The following is a 17655-nucleotide window of genomic DNA, read 5'->3' as shown; positions in this document are numbered from 1 at the left end:
CAAGCCAATGGAATAGGGCAAGCAAGACCATAACCTAATATTGGAAAGGGAAAAGGGCAGATTAGCATAGATGAAGCTAAAAAGAAGTGGCCATGTCATAATTGCAGAAAGTTAGGACATTGGAAGTCCGAGTGTAAATTGCCACCGAAAGCTAATGGTGATAATTCATCATTAAATCCACAGGTGCAGAATGAGGTGAGTTGCCAACCGCTGCGACAGCAGCAGTTTGTTACCCAACAGTGTCAGGTGCCAAAGTCACCTTTTACACAGAATCTAAATCCTCAAAGATACGGTTATGAGACAGGATTCTACAATGAAGAACAGGTAACAAAGCTACCGTGAGCTGGTGCCATTTCACAGTATTGGCTGCAAAGCGATGAAAGTGAGTCAGAGGAGAGCTATTGACGGTGCCTAGGAGAGGAAGAGGAGAGAGTACTTGGCGCAACTCGAGAAGTAGACCAGACTGGACCCTTTGTGGATGGAAAGGTGAATGAAGTAAATGTTACTTTCCTAGTGGACATTGGTGCTACTCGTTCAACTGTTAGATCAGCTGAAGTGAAAAATCTTCCTCTCTCGGGTGAGACAATCCAAGTGGTTGGAGTTTCTAATAAACAGATAAAAGCCCATCTTACCGAACCTGTCAAGGTTAGAATAGGGAAATTTGCTGATATGCATCGTTTTGTAGTGTTTGTGACATTAGTCCTGTAAATCGGTTAGGAAGGGACTTACTTTGTAAAATGAATTGCACCATCTTTTGTACACCTGATGGTATAGCTTTTGAAATGCCAGATGACGATGTTCTTTATAGAATAACAATGGCTAACCTAGAACCAGAAATTACTGATGCATTGTTATATTTGATCCAGAAGGAATACCTAAAGAATTGAAAGAAACAGTGAAAACAGAAGTGTGGGATTTCACAGGAGAAGATGTCGGATTAATGAAAAAGGTAGATCCTGTGAAAATAACTGTAAAAGAAGAAGTGAATTACCCGAATAATCCTCAGTATAAATCAACACCAGAAATAGTTGCAGGAGTAACGCCTGTAATAGTCAGAATGATTGAACAAGGAATTCTAAGAGAAATAATGAGCAGTCCATGTAATTCACCAATCATGGGTTTGAAGAAGCCAAATGGGACATTTAGAATAGTGCAAGATTTGAGAAAGGTGAATAAAATTGTTCCTTGCTGTCCAATTGTGCCAAACCCTTCAGTAATTCTATATCAAATTTCCCTATGATGCAGAATGGTACACAGTCATTGATTTGTGTCATGCTTTCTTTTCTATTCCATTGCACCCTGATAGCCAACCAATTTTTGCGTTCCGGTTCGGCAAGCGTATTTTGGCATGGTGCCGTATCCCTCAACGGTATACACAGAGTCCTTCAATATTTAACCAGATCTTAAACAAATCATTGGATGATTTAAAAATGCCAGAAAGTTCAGTGCTAGTCAAATATATCGATGAACTGTTAGTGGCATCAAAGACGCAAGAAGCTTGTGTTGTTGACACAATTGCACTGTTAAATCATTTGGCAGATGGAGGACTTAAAGTATCACCATCAAAATTACAGTTTTGTCAGAAAGAAGTACAAAACTTAGGTCATAAGATTGACAAGGGCCTGAGAAAAGTAACATTGGATAGGATTAAAATCATTAAAGGAATGTGAGCCCCAATGACACAGAGAGAAGTCAGAATGTTTCTTGGAATGGTGGGGTACTGCCGTCAGTGGATTAGTAATTTTTCTTTGATTGCAAAGCCATTGGTACGTCTGACAAAGAGTGAAGTGAGAGATCCAATTGAGCTGAATAAAGAAGAGATGAGATCTTTTAAACAATTGAGAGACAGCTTGTTTGAGGCACCGGTTCTCGGAATGCCTGATTATGAAAAAGAGTTTGAGCTTTTTTGCAGTGAAAGAGATGGGTGCACTCTTTCCGTGTTAGTGCAGAGACATGGAAAATTGAGACGACCAATTGCCTATTTTTCAGCTGTACTAGATCCAGTAGCTGTGGCATTGCCTGGATGTTTGAAAGCAGTAACTGCAACGTGTAAGAGTTTGGAACAAAGTGAAGGAATTATAACAGGCTATCCTGTGAGAGTGTTTGTTCCACGTGATGTGGCAATCCTTTTGACAAGAAGTAAAACACAGTTCATGACGCATAGTCGTCTAACAAAATATGAAAAGGTGATTTTGGGTGCTACAAATGTGAATCTTGTAAGATGCACTAATGTGAACCCATCAACATTACTGCCTGATGCTGTGGATGCTGAAGTAAAAGATGATGTTGATCATGATTGTCTGGAAGTGCTTGATTTTTGCACCAAACCGCGTCCTGATATAAAGGACATGCCTCTGAAAGAGTCTGACTATGTGATGTTTGTAGATGGGTCATGCAAAGAACTGGAGATGGAATTTTGAGTGCTGCATATGCTGTGTGCACTGTAGCAAGCGTTTTGGAAGCATCTTGTTTGAAAGGAGTACGATCTGCTCAAGTTGCTGAGTTGTTTGCACTGATTAGAGCATGCAAGTTGGGAAATAATTTGCGAGTCACTGTGGTTACTGACAGTCAGTATGGGTTTGGACTGGTGCATGACTTTGGGCAAATTTGGTCCCAAAGAGGTTTCTTGACGTTGAGTGGAACTACAATTAGAAATGCAGAAATAGTTGGCAAGTTGCTTGAGGTGATACAGCTGCCTAAAGAAATAGCTGTCGTGAAATGTACAGCGCACAAGAAAGGAACAGATTATGTGTCAGCCGGAAACGAGTTTGCAAAGGACATCGCTCAATACTGTGCTTGAAATTTGACTTCATTGAATCGTAACAGGGAAAAGGAAATGGATTTATGTCCCTTGCTTTTTACTAACACAGTAAGTACATGGGATGAAGTGAGACAGTTACAGGAAGAAGCAGGGGAAGAGGAGAAAAAACAATGGATAAAATCAGGATGCACACAACGAGAAGTAGACAGAGTTTGGGTTTACAGAGATGGAAGACCAGTAATGCCTGATAGCATGATCTCTACCATGGCACAAATGTACCATGGGCAGGCACACATAGGAAGGGATGCCATGATTAGACTTTTCAAACAAACTTGGTATAATGCCAAATTCCGGCTTATAGCTGAGAGCCTTTGCCAGAGATGTCTCATTTGCCAGCAATTTAATCCAGGAAGGTAAACTGTGGTGAGCTTGGGATCCATAGGATGAGAGGGAGGTCCTTTCACTTGATTTCATTGAAATGTCCTCATGCAACAGGTTAAGATATGTACTGGTGATTGTTTGTCTGTTTTCGCGATGGGTTGAGGCTTTCCCGACCAGAAGAAATGATGGAGTTACTGTCGCAAAACTCTTACTGAGAGAGTTCATTCCTAGGTTTGGTTTCCCAGTAAAGATTGAAACAGATAGATGGACACATTTCCAGAATGAAATTATAAAATTGATTTGTGAAGCATTAAATGTACAACAAAAATTGCGTTGTGCCTACCGACCAGAGGCTTTTGGAGTGGTGGAACAAATGAATGGCACCATAAAGAACAGACTGGGAAAAATGTGTTTGGCCACAGGTCTCAAATGGCCAGATGTCTTGCCTCTTGTCTTAATGAGCATTAGATCAATTCCTGATAGGAAGACTGGTCTGAGCCCCCATGAAATAATAATGGGCAGAGCAATGAGACATGTTTTCATTCCTGTCAACAAACTGCGGCCAATATCTGATGACTTCGTCATGGATTATTGTAAAAGATTGGCTGATATGGTACATTCTGTGTTTCATCAGGTTGGACCAGATGCGACCACTCTTGAAAGAAAGCCAGCTCATGACTTGACCCCTGGAGATTGGGTCCACACAAAAGTACACTGAAGAAGAAATTGTCTGGTTCCACGCTGGTGAAGACCACGTCAAGTGATTCTGACAATGACAACTGCTGTGAAGTGTGCAGGGGTGAAGAACTGGATTCATGCCAGTCACACTCTTCGAGTCCCTGATCCAGAAGGTCAATCTGAAGACCAACATTGGGAAGTATCAGATACCAGTTCGGAATCAGAATCAGAAGAAACAAAAACAAGACAAAAATCAGGAACAGATGAACAAGCCCGAAGTCAAATTGTTGGGTAGGAAAATGTACCACTGAGACGACGCCTTGAAATTTCAGGTTTTGAATCTGAGACGGAGCAAGCAGGAATACGAAAAAGAACAAATCATGAAACTGGAGAAACTGAACAAGTAATCTTTGACCAAGAAATCCCGACTACAAGTACAAGAGAAATTCCTTCAGAAATTATAGAGATAGAAGGAGAGGAATTAGATGCAGAGAGTGAGTGTGAGATGATTGAGGAAGAACCTCGAGGAAGTTTAGGGACACAACCAAAACAGATAGAAAAAGGGTCAGATAGTCAGCAGGAAGATTGTGTGGAAGAATTACAAGGAGGGATAGATTCAGACAGTGAACCTGAAATATTGAGGATAAAATCAAAGGAAAGCGATATCCAAAGACTGAGTCAGAAGAAAGTGAAACAGGACATGAAGGGGGAAGAAATTTGAGAAAAAGGGCTTGGAAAAACGAGCGAGAAGCGAAAGGATCAAAATTGAAAAGGCCATTGAAAGAAGACATTTGGCCCAACACAATCAAGAAACTGAGATGCCGATTGACAAGAATAAAGCATGATAATGCCGAACAAGTGAATGAAGTGTCCAGTCAAGAAAAACAAGAGGACACGGATCACGGTGAAGCCTGGTAAAACTCTTGGTGAATTTTTCTTAGAAACAAGAGAACTAACTTTAGAAGAAGTATATAAGAATAACCTTACTTGTAGTTTAAGAAAAGAAGAGAAAACTTTCCTGAATATGGTAGAGGAGAGGAGAATTCAAATGCAAAAGAAGGTGACTGGGGAAAAGATGGAAACATCATTTTGGGATGTTGGGAAACACAATCATTTAAAGGGAGAAAATAAACCTGGCAATGGCTTTAATTGGCCCCAGAAAGGGAAATTATGCATAAGTAGAGATAGTACTGTATATGATAATTATTTTGTAGGTGCAAGTGAGTGCCATGATTTATACAAAATCTTGGAAGGATGGGGATTTTAAGGAGGAAAAGATCCAGTATTCCCTGGAATATATTACATTTGTGGAAACAAAGCTTATTATAGGTTGCCGGACCATTGGTACGGAACTTACTACGTAGCCCTGGTCTTTCCAAAAATATTTCATGTGGAAAGGGGAGAAAATGGATTACACGAAATAGGTAGATAGCTAACACGTAGAAGAAGGGAGAGTTGGTCAGAAATTATTGGTGATATTTTTGGAGCACTGATACCAGCAGTTGGAATATCTCTGAATATACACAAAATTAGAAAATTGTCTACAATTGTGGATCGTTTATCAACAAGCACAGCTGGAGGGTTCTTAATGGTAAATACTGAAATGGTTGCCATGAGAGCTATGGTAATGCAAAATTGACTTGCCCTTGACATCATATTGGCAAAAGAGGGTGGAGTCTGTGGAATGCTGGAAGTACAACATTGCTGTACTTACATTCCTGATGAAAGTCAGAATATAAAGAAATATATTAAGAATATAACTGAATTGCATGAAGAAATTGTTCCAATGGAGGTTGACGGTGTATGGGAGAAACTTGGTAAGGGTTTTTCCATTATTAAGAATTTATTAACAAAATTAGGTAGCTCCTTTGTGGGCAAGATACTAATACCTGTGACTTTTGTGATTATTCTAGTGTTAATATTGAGATTAGGTTGTCTGTGCATAAAAAGAAGAAAACTACAAAATAAGATAAAAAGAGAAAACAAGAAAAAAAGAGAAAGAAATAAGGGAAAGAGAAATAGAATTAGAAGAATTTAAAGAGAATGTGTACAAGAAAACAAAAGAGAACAGTATGGAGAACATTATTGTTTAAACTAACAAATGCATGTGGATTCGAATAAAGCATTTCCTTAGATAAATTTAATGAAATTAGTGAGTAGTGGTGATGTTTAAAATATCCAAAGGGGGGATTGATGGAGCAGGTAAAACAACATTTTGTATACCTCTAATTTGCATGAAATTAATTACGTAATCATTCTAAAATCTATTTACATAACATGTTTGCAGTGGAAGTGGTACTAATAAATGTTTGCACCTTGATAAACACAGATACACGTGGGACTATATTGCGAATTGCATGGCAAAATTTTTACAAATTAACAGTGGTACGCAAACTAACCGTAGCTTGTGGTGAAATAGTAAAATTGCATGATTTATATTGCTTTGTGATTGTATTGTGGCTTAAAGTTATCGTATGGTAAGTATTATCGCTTTAAATGTCACTGCAGCTAGGAAAATACTAATATATAATGGGATTAGTGTGGGTTTGAACATTAGAATCTTTATTTCTACATATTAATTGCTGCTATATCTATTTTCGCTTAGTTAATGTTCCGGCCTACTAGGCCGCAGTACTCAAGATGGCGTTCTCTGAAGCCGATGCCACGCTGTGTGCGCGATGATTTCTGCGCATGCCCAGATAGCTTTGGAGATCACAAGGCGACATGAGCTCCTGACATCGTGTTCCTAGCCAAGGTCGATGTGTTGGGGATTTGACCGCGAGCCAGAAGATGACAAATTGTGAACCAAAGAAAAGACAAAGAATGAACCTGTCAATAAGACCTGTTTTCCTTGAAAAGTTACATATACTGTTCCATGTATGAGAACTGGTGGGAAAGTGACAATTTATGAACTTTGTGCAAAGTCACTATGCAGAACCAGTTTGCTCTGGGAAAAGTGCAATGAACTATTAATAACCCCGGACTGTCCAATCAGAATATTTGGTCTGCCCCTAAAGTTGCTATATTTTGTATGAAGTAAGAGACAAGAGGGTATAATAACCACTCATCAGTTTCCGAGGGGAGTTTGGCTTCTATGTTAAGTTTGGAGTTCAGAGCTCAGTTTGGTGTTGGAGTTGTTCCTGAAGCCGCAGTTGCAGTGGGTTTGGAGATAGTGGGTTTGGAAGGAGTTCAAGAGCTGCAGTTTGGAGTTGTGGCTACGTTTGTCTTTTGGTTATTCTTATGTGGTCGACCTAAAGCTATTCGTCATTTATTTCTTTGGTAAATGATTTACTGAAATTTTCTAAAAATTCATGCTTTAATGTGATATCTAAATGTTCAATTACTCTTTAATAAATCTGAATTAAAATTATGAGTTGCCGTATATAGATGTAAGGATAAAAGAATTGCTAAAAGATTTAGATAAACAAAATTGAAATAACAAGAAATGAGTTTGTGATTCTTAAATTAATCGCTGGAGATATCAAATGTTTTCTAGACTTTAATTGTGTTTTAGATGGCTCTAATTCACCATCAACCAGTCCAACTAGTTGGTCCATCGACCAAACAGTGGAGTGCCTTGATGATAAAGTCAGGATTCTGAAGACTGTATATAGAATGTATATATATAATCTAGTAGAAAATATGTCCTGATAGGTAATAAGGTACCCACTTGGTCCAGCAGCCTTTCTCCTGTGTACAGATTCGAGTGAGTTGTGTGGATGAGAAGCATATTGGTGTTATGGGCCCCACCAATGAATGAATGAATGTATGAATGAACTGTGGAGAATAAGAATCTGTGACATAAGGAGATTATGTAAATTCTGTCCTCAGCGCTGGATCACGGGCAAGCCCACTGGGCTTTCCCGTGCCTGGGGGCCACCAGTTATCCGGTGCTAAAGCTGTAAAATTAATGCGGCGGCCCCCTGCAGTCCCATTGACCGCCACCTCCCCAGATCTCAACATATAAAATTAATGAATGGGCCCGCACAGTTACCCTGCAGCCCTAGGGACTGTCACCTTCCCAGGGCTACGTTTTTTGATGGAGGGGACTGTCCAGCCTCCCTTGTGGAGCCATATCTGGCCCTGAAACCACTACCCCCCATGGCCAGCTCCTGCTACCTCCCAAGGTGCCTCCCCCCCTGGGAGGTAGCTGTTTACTTTTGCTTGTTGGGAGATAACAGCTCCCACCAGGCAAACACAACTCTGCATTCTGCACACCTGTGCTGTCAAACAGATCCGACTTGCAAAAAGCATGGATTTCAACTGTTTCCCTGCACGCATATATGCGCGCAGGGAAACAGATGAAAACATTGCTCCCGAAAGCAGGAGCTGCTAATTAAAGCAGCTCCCTGCTTGGAGCAGCAGTGCCGGTTCCCGCAAGAGGCGAGGAACTGGATGGGACCACAGGGGCCTTGAGACTCCCCCTGCAGTCCCAATAGAACACTGGGTGCCCTGGGGGCACCCAGGTGACATGGCTGGGGGATTGGGTCCCAGGTGCCAAAATTGGCCCGGTGAGGGGGGTCCCCTCCCAATAGTATAATGACCAGACCCAGGGGGTATGGGGCCCCGTGCCCCTCTCCCATTATAAAAATGGCCGGGTCCTGGGGAATGGGAGCACTTGGGAAATGCGCTCACCCTCCCCAATACACATACAAATAGAGGAGCAGAAAGAAGCAAAGTGAAGCCAGCAATGAGCAGAAAGAGACAAACTAGAGATCAGAAATGAGCCAAAAGAGGCAAAATAAAGGTAAGAATTAAGCACAATAAGGTAAAATAGAGATCAGAAATTAGCAGAAAGAGGCAAAATTAAGGCCAGCAGTGAGCAGAAAGAGGCAAAATAAAGGTGAGCAGCAAAATAGAGATCAGATGTGAGCAGAAACAGGCAATATAAAGGTCAGCAACAAGCAGAAAGAGGCAAGGTAAAGATTAGAAACGAGCATAAAGAGGCAGGATAAAGGTCAGAAATTAGCAGAAAGAGGCAAAATTAAGGCCAACAGTGAGCAGAAAGAGGCAAAATAAAGGTGAGCAGCAAAATAGAGATCAGATGTGAGCAGAAACAGGCAATATAAAGGTCAGCAACAAGCAGAAAGAGGCAAGGTAAAGATTAGAAACAAGCATAAAGAGGCAGGATAAAGGTCAGAAATTAGCAGAAAGAGTCAACATAAAGGTGAGAAGCAAGAAGACAGAGGCAGAATAGGGGTCAGAAACGAGCAGAAACAGGCAAAATAAAGGTCAGAAACAAGCAGAAAGAGGCAAAATAAAGAGCAGAAACAAACAGAAAGAGGGGAAATAAAGGCCTCCAGCGAGCATAAAGACAAAATAAAGGCAAGCAGAAAGAGGCAAAACAGAGATCAGAAGCAAGCGGAAGCAGACAAAATAAAGGTCAGCAGCGAGCAGAAAGAGGCAAGATAATGGTGAGAAACAAGCAGGAGGAGGCAGAATAAAGGTCAGAAATGAGTAGAAAGAGGCATAATAAAGGTCAGAAACAAGCAGGAAGAGACTAAATTAAGGTCAGAAACCAGCAGAACGAGGCAAAATAAAGGTCAGAAGTGAGCAGAAAAAGGCAGAAAATGAGCAGGCGCCACTCAGGCACTCATGCACCCACTCACAGAACAACTCAGACACTCTCACAGCCACTCACAGACCCATTCACTCACGCACTGACTCATAGTCTAACTAAGACACGTACACCCAATCACAGACACAGTCAGACACTCGTGCATCCACTTACAGAATCACTCATACTTTCTCTCACCCATTCACAGACCCTCTCAGAGACTCACAAACCCACCTGAGTTACCTGAGCAAACTATGTTTAGTTTAGTTTAGTTAAGCAATTTATAGAGCGCGCAAATACCCTGGGGTGTCTCGGCGCTGCAGACTAGGTAGAGGTTGGGCCAGAGCTAGATAGTCTATTGATTGAAAAGACAGTTCTTGATCTGCTTCCTAAACGCAAGTAGGGATGGGCATGTTTTGATATGTTGGGGCAGGGTGTTCCACAGTTTAGCGGTAGCGACTGTGAATCTTCTGTCACCCCAGGCTACTTTCTTTGTGCGGGGGATATGCAGGAGGTTGGCCGTTGAGGAGCGGAGAGTTCTGCTGAGGGTGTAACTACATAAGGCTTTCCTCAGAAAGACTGGTCCGCTGTTATGAATGGCCTTAAAGGCAAGGCAGAGGGCCTTGAACTTAATCCGGATTGTTATGGGTAGCCAGTGAAGGCTTCGTACTATTGCTGAGATAGGATGGTACTTGGTGGTGCCTGTAATCAGTCTTGCGGCTGAGTTCTGCACCATCTGGAGTATGTTGGTGACCTTTTTCTGGGCGTTAATTAGAAGCCCAATGCAATAGTCAATTTTGGAGGTGACTAGAGTATTGATGAGGGTTTTCCCTGCGTTAAGTGGAAGGAAGGGTAAAGGTTTTTTGATCATCCTTAGAGTGTAAAAGGAAGATGAGACAATAGAGTTGACGTGTGAGGTGAAGTTCAATTTGTTGTCAAATAGGATGCCCAGGTTTCTAACCTTAGACACCGGGGAAGGTGGTGGGCCTAGTTCAGTAGGCCACCAAATGGGGGACCAAATCGGATGGAGCTTGCGGAGTATCAAGACCTCGGTCTTGTCGGAATTTAACTTTAGGCAGTTTTTAGCCATCCAGGAGCTGATAGCGATCATGCCAGTTTGGAATTTGACAGTAATTTCTCCTCCATTTTTATGGATTGCTAGCACCAATTGAGTATCATCGGCGTAGGAGGTGAGACTCATCCCATGGGTTTTGATGACCCTGGCCAGGTCCGACACATAGATGTTAAAAAGTGTCGGACTCAAGGATGAGCCTTGTGGCACGCCACACAGGAGAGTAAAATGGGGGGATTTGTAATTGCTGAGGCTCACTAGTTGTGTGCGGTTGGCGAGGAATGAGGTCAGTAGTTGTTTGGCCTTATGTGTGATGACTATGTTCGAGACACGGTCGATCAGTGTAGAATGATCGACCGTGTCAAAGGCTGCTGACAAGTCCAACAGTACCAACACTGCCGTTCTCCCTTGATCTAAGATGGATCTAATTTCATCTGCTGCTTTAATGAGGGCTGTTTCCGTGCCATGGCCTTTCCTGAAACCGAATTGAGTGTCGTCCAGGAGGTTATTGTCTTCAATATAGTTGGCCAGTTGTATATTCATTAGTTTCTCAAAAAATTTGGCAGGGAAGGGAAGGCTGGTGATGGGTCTGTAATTTTTTGTATCTACAGGGTCAAGGTGTGACTTTTTCAGTAGTGGCTTGGTGATGGAGTTTTTCCATGTGGCTGGGTAATGGCCGGTGTTAAACATGGCATTGCAGATGTCCGTGAGGTTTGGGGCCAGAATTTCAGGGAAAAGTTTTGAAACCGATGAGGGGCATGGATCTGTCAGGGAGCCGGACTTGATAGTTAGAATGAGGTCCTTGATTTGTTTTGGTGACACTTGGCTGAACTTTGGGAAGGAAGGAATATATTCTTTATTGTCAGAGGTGACTGTTGAGTGGTCAAGTTTAGCTTGGGTGGCGAAGTTGACATATATGTTGTTAACTTTGTCTGAGAAGGATTTTGCTAGTTCTTTGCAGAGTTCTTGGGTGGGCGCAATTGGGGGGTTTATAGCAGAGCCTGACAATTTAGTGACCACTTTGAAAAGTTGCTTAGTGGAGTTTTGAGCTGACTCAATCTGGTTGAGGAAGTATTTGCTTTTTTCCTGAATGATGAGGTGTTTATATTTGGACATAGCTTCCTTGTATCGGGCTTTGTCTAGGATGTTGTAATTTTTACACCAGTGTCTCTCTAGGTTCATACAGCGTTGTTTTTCTAGCCTGAGGACCTCTGAGACCCAGGGGGCTGATGGGTTTATTCTATTTTTAGAGACATTTTCCGTGGTACAAGGAGGTTAAAGGCGTTGTTAAGCCAGTTAGAATAGTTTTCTGAGGCAAGTGAGGGGTCTGGAGTGAAATCGTAGTTGGTCGATTCCAGGTGTGTTTTTAGACGTTGCTGGTCCAGGCAACCCAAGGCTTTAAATTGTATTGGTGGGGTTGGGGTGTTGTGACAGTGGCGGGCAGATTTTGTCTGAATTTTGAATAGAACGGCACGGTGGTCAGTCCATGTGAGTGGTAAGGTTTCTATTAGTGATATATGCTTGTTATTGGTGAAGAGCCCGTCGAGCGTATGGCCAGCTAAATGATTAGGGCCATTTACTAACTGGCGAAGATTTACTGCCTCCATTTCTGTGATGCGTGTTAGTGTGTCATTGTTGTCAGGGGAATCTAGGTGACAATTAAAGTCACCCAAGAAGGTGAAGACTGATACCCCAGCGAGAGGCTCCAAAAAGGTGTTTAAGGCAGAGAGGAAGTCAATTCGGGGGCCTGGGGGACGGTATAGAAGTGTTCCTTTGAAGGATTGCGAGTGCTTAAATGTTATGGTAAATGTTGTGGCTTCACATGTTGTGGTAGGGATTGTCTCTGTCCTTACTAAATATTTATCTTGGAAAATGATTGCGAGTCCTCCTCCTTTCCTTGTGGTTCTGTCCTGTCTGAATGTGCAGTACCCTTCAGGGGTAGCAATACCGAAATCAGGACCAGAAGCCGGGTCTCCCCAGGTTTCTGTGATGAATAAGATGTCTAGTCTTTGGTTTAGTATGAAGTCCGCTATCTCATATTTATGTTTGGGAAGTGAGCGGGCATTTATAAGTGCTAACTGTAAGTCGTCGTGGTTCTTCTGTGTGAATTGGGTTAGGGGGAGTCTTTGCTTGGTTTGAATGTTTAGCTTAAAAGTGCAATTAGGACATATGAAAGGAGCATTACTAGTTAATAGGTGAGGGTCAAGGCGCAGGCAGGTGTGGTTTTTAGCAGTGAGGTGGATACTTTTGAGCTGGGTGCTGGAGTAGGTAATCGGCGAGTGGTGAGTAGCTGATGTGGGGGGACCGGGGGTCGTGGCCCTGGGCCCGGCCCAGGCACGGACGGGCGCAGACGGGCTTGCCTTAGGCTCGCCAGCGGCACGCCCGCTGCGTGCGTCCGCTACATGTTGAGGCGAGCATCCGACTTTATGGGGCCTGAAGGAACTAGAATGCTGACCTGGGAGGTGTGTGGTGTCGAGCAGACACTACCCTTCTGGTCTGCGCCGTGATTTCCATCCACTCAAGCAGAACAATCCGTGGTGGACCGGGGAAAGGCGCTCGGCGACCGGTAGTGAAAGCAAGGTGCACAGGTAGTAGAACGTGATTTTAAAAGTTTTTTAAAAACAGTGAAATTCGGTGTGCAGCACAATTAAACAAACTTGCGGCAAATTTAATCAAATAGATGTAGTTTTAAAAACGAACCAAGCAGTTGGCTAGAATCCCTTTACCAGGTGCTTAGTTCACCAACTTGAGGCACAGTGACTCGTCCGCTAGCGCGTCCGTTTATGCTGACCTGGGAGGTGTATGATGTCGAGCAGACACTACCCTTCCCTATAACTCATGCCCCTGCAATGTTCTGTTTATGACCTCACATATTCCATCACTCCAGAAATTGTCAGAGACATCATTGATGACATAATTCAGTGATTGTGACTGTTTTGTAAATGTTTGTTAAATATATATATTAAGCTATTACAAAAGTTGAATTAGTATACTTTGTGCACTACTAATGAGTAATCCTATTTCAAATATATATGTTATCTGAAAGCATTTGTGAGTGTCTGAATCAGTGTGTAAGTGGGTGTCTGAGTGGTTGTATTGCTGTGCAAGTGGGTGTGTGAGTGGCTGTATGGATCTGTCAGTTGGTAGGTGACTGGCTGTATAGGTCTCTTACTGGGTTTGTAAGTGCCTCTATGAGTGTCTAAATGGGTCTGTGAGTGGTTTTCTGGATGTGTGAGTGGCTATATGAATGGCTGTATGGGTGTATGACTGGGTGTGTGAGTGGTTGTTTGGGTGTTTGAATGGATGTGTGAATGGGTGTGCAAGTGGCTGTATCAGTGTTTAAGTGGGTGCATGATTGGCTATGTCAGCATGTGAGTGGGTATGTGAGTGGCTGTATGGATGAGGGTGTGGGTGTGTGAGTGGTTTAATCAGTGTGTGAGTGGTTATGTGGGTATGTGAGTCATTCTGCGGATGATGTCATCAGTGATGTAATATGTGAGTTCATAAGCAGTGCATTGCAGGGGCATAAGTTATAGTTAGCTCAGGTAACTATAACTGCTGAATTTCTATGGTTTGGGTGTTTAAGATCAGAGTCTCACTATAGCGTTCTTGTAACCTTTGCTTTTTTTGGTGAATTTTCAAGGTTTTTACAATTTTATTTCCTGACTATAAAGTCCCTGTAACCTTTGGTTTTTTCTACTACATTTCTAAGGTCTTTTTAATTCTATTTCTCAACTATAATGTCCCTGAAACCTTTGTGGTTTTCAGTGAATTACAAAGGTTTTTTCATTTAAATTTCCTAAATATAACATCCTTGTAACCTTTTTTTTTTTTATGGAATATTTATAAAGATGTATTTAGTTAAGGTAAATAGTGTTGAGTTAGGCATAAAAAATGTTTTTGTACTTACCTGTCAATTATGCACCATGCTTGCCAAGTGATGAATGAACTGCATTGTGCCATAAAGGAGAGTACCCCAATTCTTGCGTCTTTAGTATGCCCCCTTCGGTCTCAGGTAACCTACGGCCTGTCTTGTGGACATGCAAAGAAAGTATATTTCTCATTAGTATGTCCTTCGCACTTCAGAAATCTAATAAGATTTTGCACCCCAGCCCTTCTTACATCTTTGTAAGCCTGGGCAAAGCACTACGCTACGCTCGCTTAGTTTGCGAAGTTCGCGCTACTTCGCACTACGCGAATTGCACGTAGCACAGTGCGAACACGCGTAGCGTAGTGTTGCGTAGTGCTGCGGTCATTTTTTTGCTTGCTCGCGGTCCTCAACGTCAAGTTGGCGACCGCGAGCAAGCAAAATTACATCCCGGCAAGACTTTTTTCTTGTTCACGATCAGCAACATCAAGTTGGCGATCGCGAGCATGGAAAATAAACCTTCCGGGCGAGATTCCCAATGCAAGGAGGTCAGGTTTCTCATTGCGAGTGGTCGCGTATGTTCGCGACCGCTCGCGATGAGAAACTACCAGTTCGCGTTGAGAAAGCTGCCGCTCGAGTAAAAATCTACTCGAGCAGCAGAAAACTACAGCTCGCACTGTGCAAGATGCCATTTTCAATGATTGCACAGTGCCGGTTGCTTGTCCGCACTGTGCAATCATTGAAAACGACATCTGGCACAGTGCGAACAAGGTACTACGCAGTTCACGAAATGCTACGCGTAGCTCGCGTAGTGCGAACTGCACTTTGCGTAGCTTCGCGAAGTGCTACTTCGCGAACTACGCCCAGGGTTACATCTTTGTTGACGCCGGTGCAGAGGAATAAAATCTGGTCACAGTACCAATCTGGTCATTAAACCAATTTTGTTCCTAAACACGGTAGACCTCTTCCTTCTGAGAGGACACTTGCTGCAAGAGAAAATAAATTAGATGACATTGAGGTTGGCAGTGCTAAAGGACAACAACATATGGTAAACCTTGCTGTGCAGACTAAAGACAATACTTAAATACACTGATGCATTGTGACCCAGGCTAATTGGTCTGTTGTTTATTTAGTGTTGGCCACGGCTATGAAATTTAGCATGATTTCGCAAGTTGTCTGCAGATTTGATGTCAGCCAAATACTGCCTATTCATATTAGGATTATAAAAGATACCAGACTAGGATTTTAGTTCTCATCAGAGCTGCTTGTGTAGTACTTCGAATATCATCAGCAAGAATGAGAATGTACAGGATTTTAGAATGCAGAATCTTCAAATGAATATAATGTTATGTGAGAGTGAAAATCCTAGTAAAAAGGGTACAAATAAATTGCAAATGAAAACAGAGATGACAAAGGTATATGTAGATACATCGGACTACTGTACATCCGGTACATATGTTTGTATTCTAGTTACTGCTAGTGAACTTGTGTTTTTTACTTGCTACTAATAATAATTCATAGCGATGAGCATGCAGCCCAGGATTAGCCGCAATATTCTAGCACAACCAAACTCTATATAGTGGAAAACATTACCACACATTATTATTTTTGGCTTATCAAGTATTATGCAGATATGTAATTCATTAAAACTTCTGTGAAATAAAAAAAAATATTATTCAAGAACTTTTTGAATGTTTGTTATAAGGACAGAATTTAGAAAGGATATTTTATAAATATGCTATACCAGTTTTGCAATTTTACAATATGGCCGAGTCTATTTTTAGTTATGCTGGGCAATATACAGAAAATGCAAATGCCCATTGCGGCCTGGTTGAGGTAGCTAGAAAATGTATGGGTAAAAGAGAATGACACTAACAACATGAAGAAAAAGACATGACATGAAGTTGGATATTGATAAACTCAATAAATAGTAATTTTATGATTTGCATCTTTAAGTAACTTTAACTGAAAGTGTGTGTAGAATACCCAAAATGTCTCGGGGAATCGTAAATGATTCGTTTTTTTAGAACATGGTCCAACAACAAGTACATAAAATAGAGTAGAGCTTCACCTATAATATTTTGAAATCATACATTCATTAATTGATTTTGCAGGATCTTTTGACCAATAGTTTTCATCTCTTGATTCCAATAATATGATGTATTATTTGAAGTCAATTCGGCTTTGGCAGATTTTTTTGATTGTTTAGCGAACATATGTTTCACCACCCCTATAGCTAGTAAGTGTAAGACTTTTTCAGGGCTTTCTTGGATGAAATGCTTAAATATGTCCTAAAGAACATGTCAAAGGAAGGCAGAATTCATCCAGTGGCAGAGTAATGAATATCCTAATGAGGTCTGTGTCACCTTAGTTTGGCGTTTATATATCAGTCAGTGACTGAAAATCTTTGTGTACATGTCGGTAATGGTAAATCCCAAAGAGTTACAGTAAGTAGGGGGACTTCATCCCGCCCCAGGATAGCGATGTTCCTTTTACGGTCTGTTCGGATCAGACTGCTAAAAGAATGCTGCTTGATAGCAATATGGGGGCCGAACACGTTTTGGCTGATTATTAAAAAAACCTCTTTAAAGGCAAATAGACTTGCTGCTTGCCCTTGATGGCTTTGTGAGAGGTTGAAGAAGGTGAGGAGCATATAGTCCTATTTATAGAGCAACCAGGCATCCATGTGGATGAGTAAGAAACAAGTGAGTTGGCTGACCATACATACAAGAGGATTAAGGTGTGAGTGAGTAGATGATGGCAGGGAAAATCAACATAAAAAAAGAGGGAGTGAGGAAAGTTCATGAGGAGGAGTGCATTAGTTCCCCAAGGAATCAACAGTAAATAGAAAACGGGAGGTAGCCTCCTATGCTATCCCTTATCTTGCTCTCAAGAGGCATACTCTTGTTTATTTTGGTGGAATGTAAACCATATTTTTCAGTGTGGCGGGCCACATCATTGAGTCCACGCCTAATTTGATTGACAATACCGGGCGGGCTCAACTCCACGTTTGGGGGGAGCACTTTGATGTTATGGAGGATCAGGATATTGGGACCAGGTGGTAGCAAATTACTCGAATTTCACACACCCCTATGTTTCTGGTAGAAGTACCAATTGTTACTGGCTCAATTGTCATGATATGCAGTCTACCAATTAAAGCAACTTTCTTGTTATCAACATCAAACCTCCTTTAGAATTACCTGTGAAATCTATATTATTGTCATTGCTGATTTTGGGCAAATATAGTTCTGATTGCTCGATTTGCCACAAATTTTGCCCATAAATTAATAAATGGCTAAGGACTGAGGAAACCAACATTTGAGAACGACACACTGAAC

At 41.8% G+C, this 17655-nt stretch overlaps 1 protein-coding gene across 4 annotated transcripts in view; it reads left to right on the top strand.

Moving 5' to 3' along the window:
* Window positions 1–17655, top strand: part of LOC146776239 (inactive hydroxysteroid dehydrogenase-like protein 1) — a 529540-nt gene that overhangs the window by 253318 nt on the left and 258567 nt on the right. The gene's annotated exons all lie outside the window — the stretch shown is intronic.

Source organism: Triturus cristatus, chromosome 12 (genome assembly GCF_964204655.1).
Source record: "Triturus cristatus chromosome 12, aTriCri1.1, whole genome shotgun sequence".
Lineage (NCBI taxonomy): Eukaryota > Metazoa > Chordata > Amphibia > Caudata > Salamandridae > Triturus > Triturus cristatus.
This window is presented reverse-complemented; position numbering and strand designations above follow the sequence as displayed.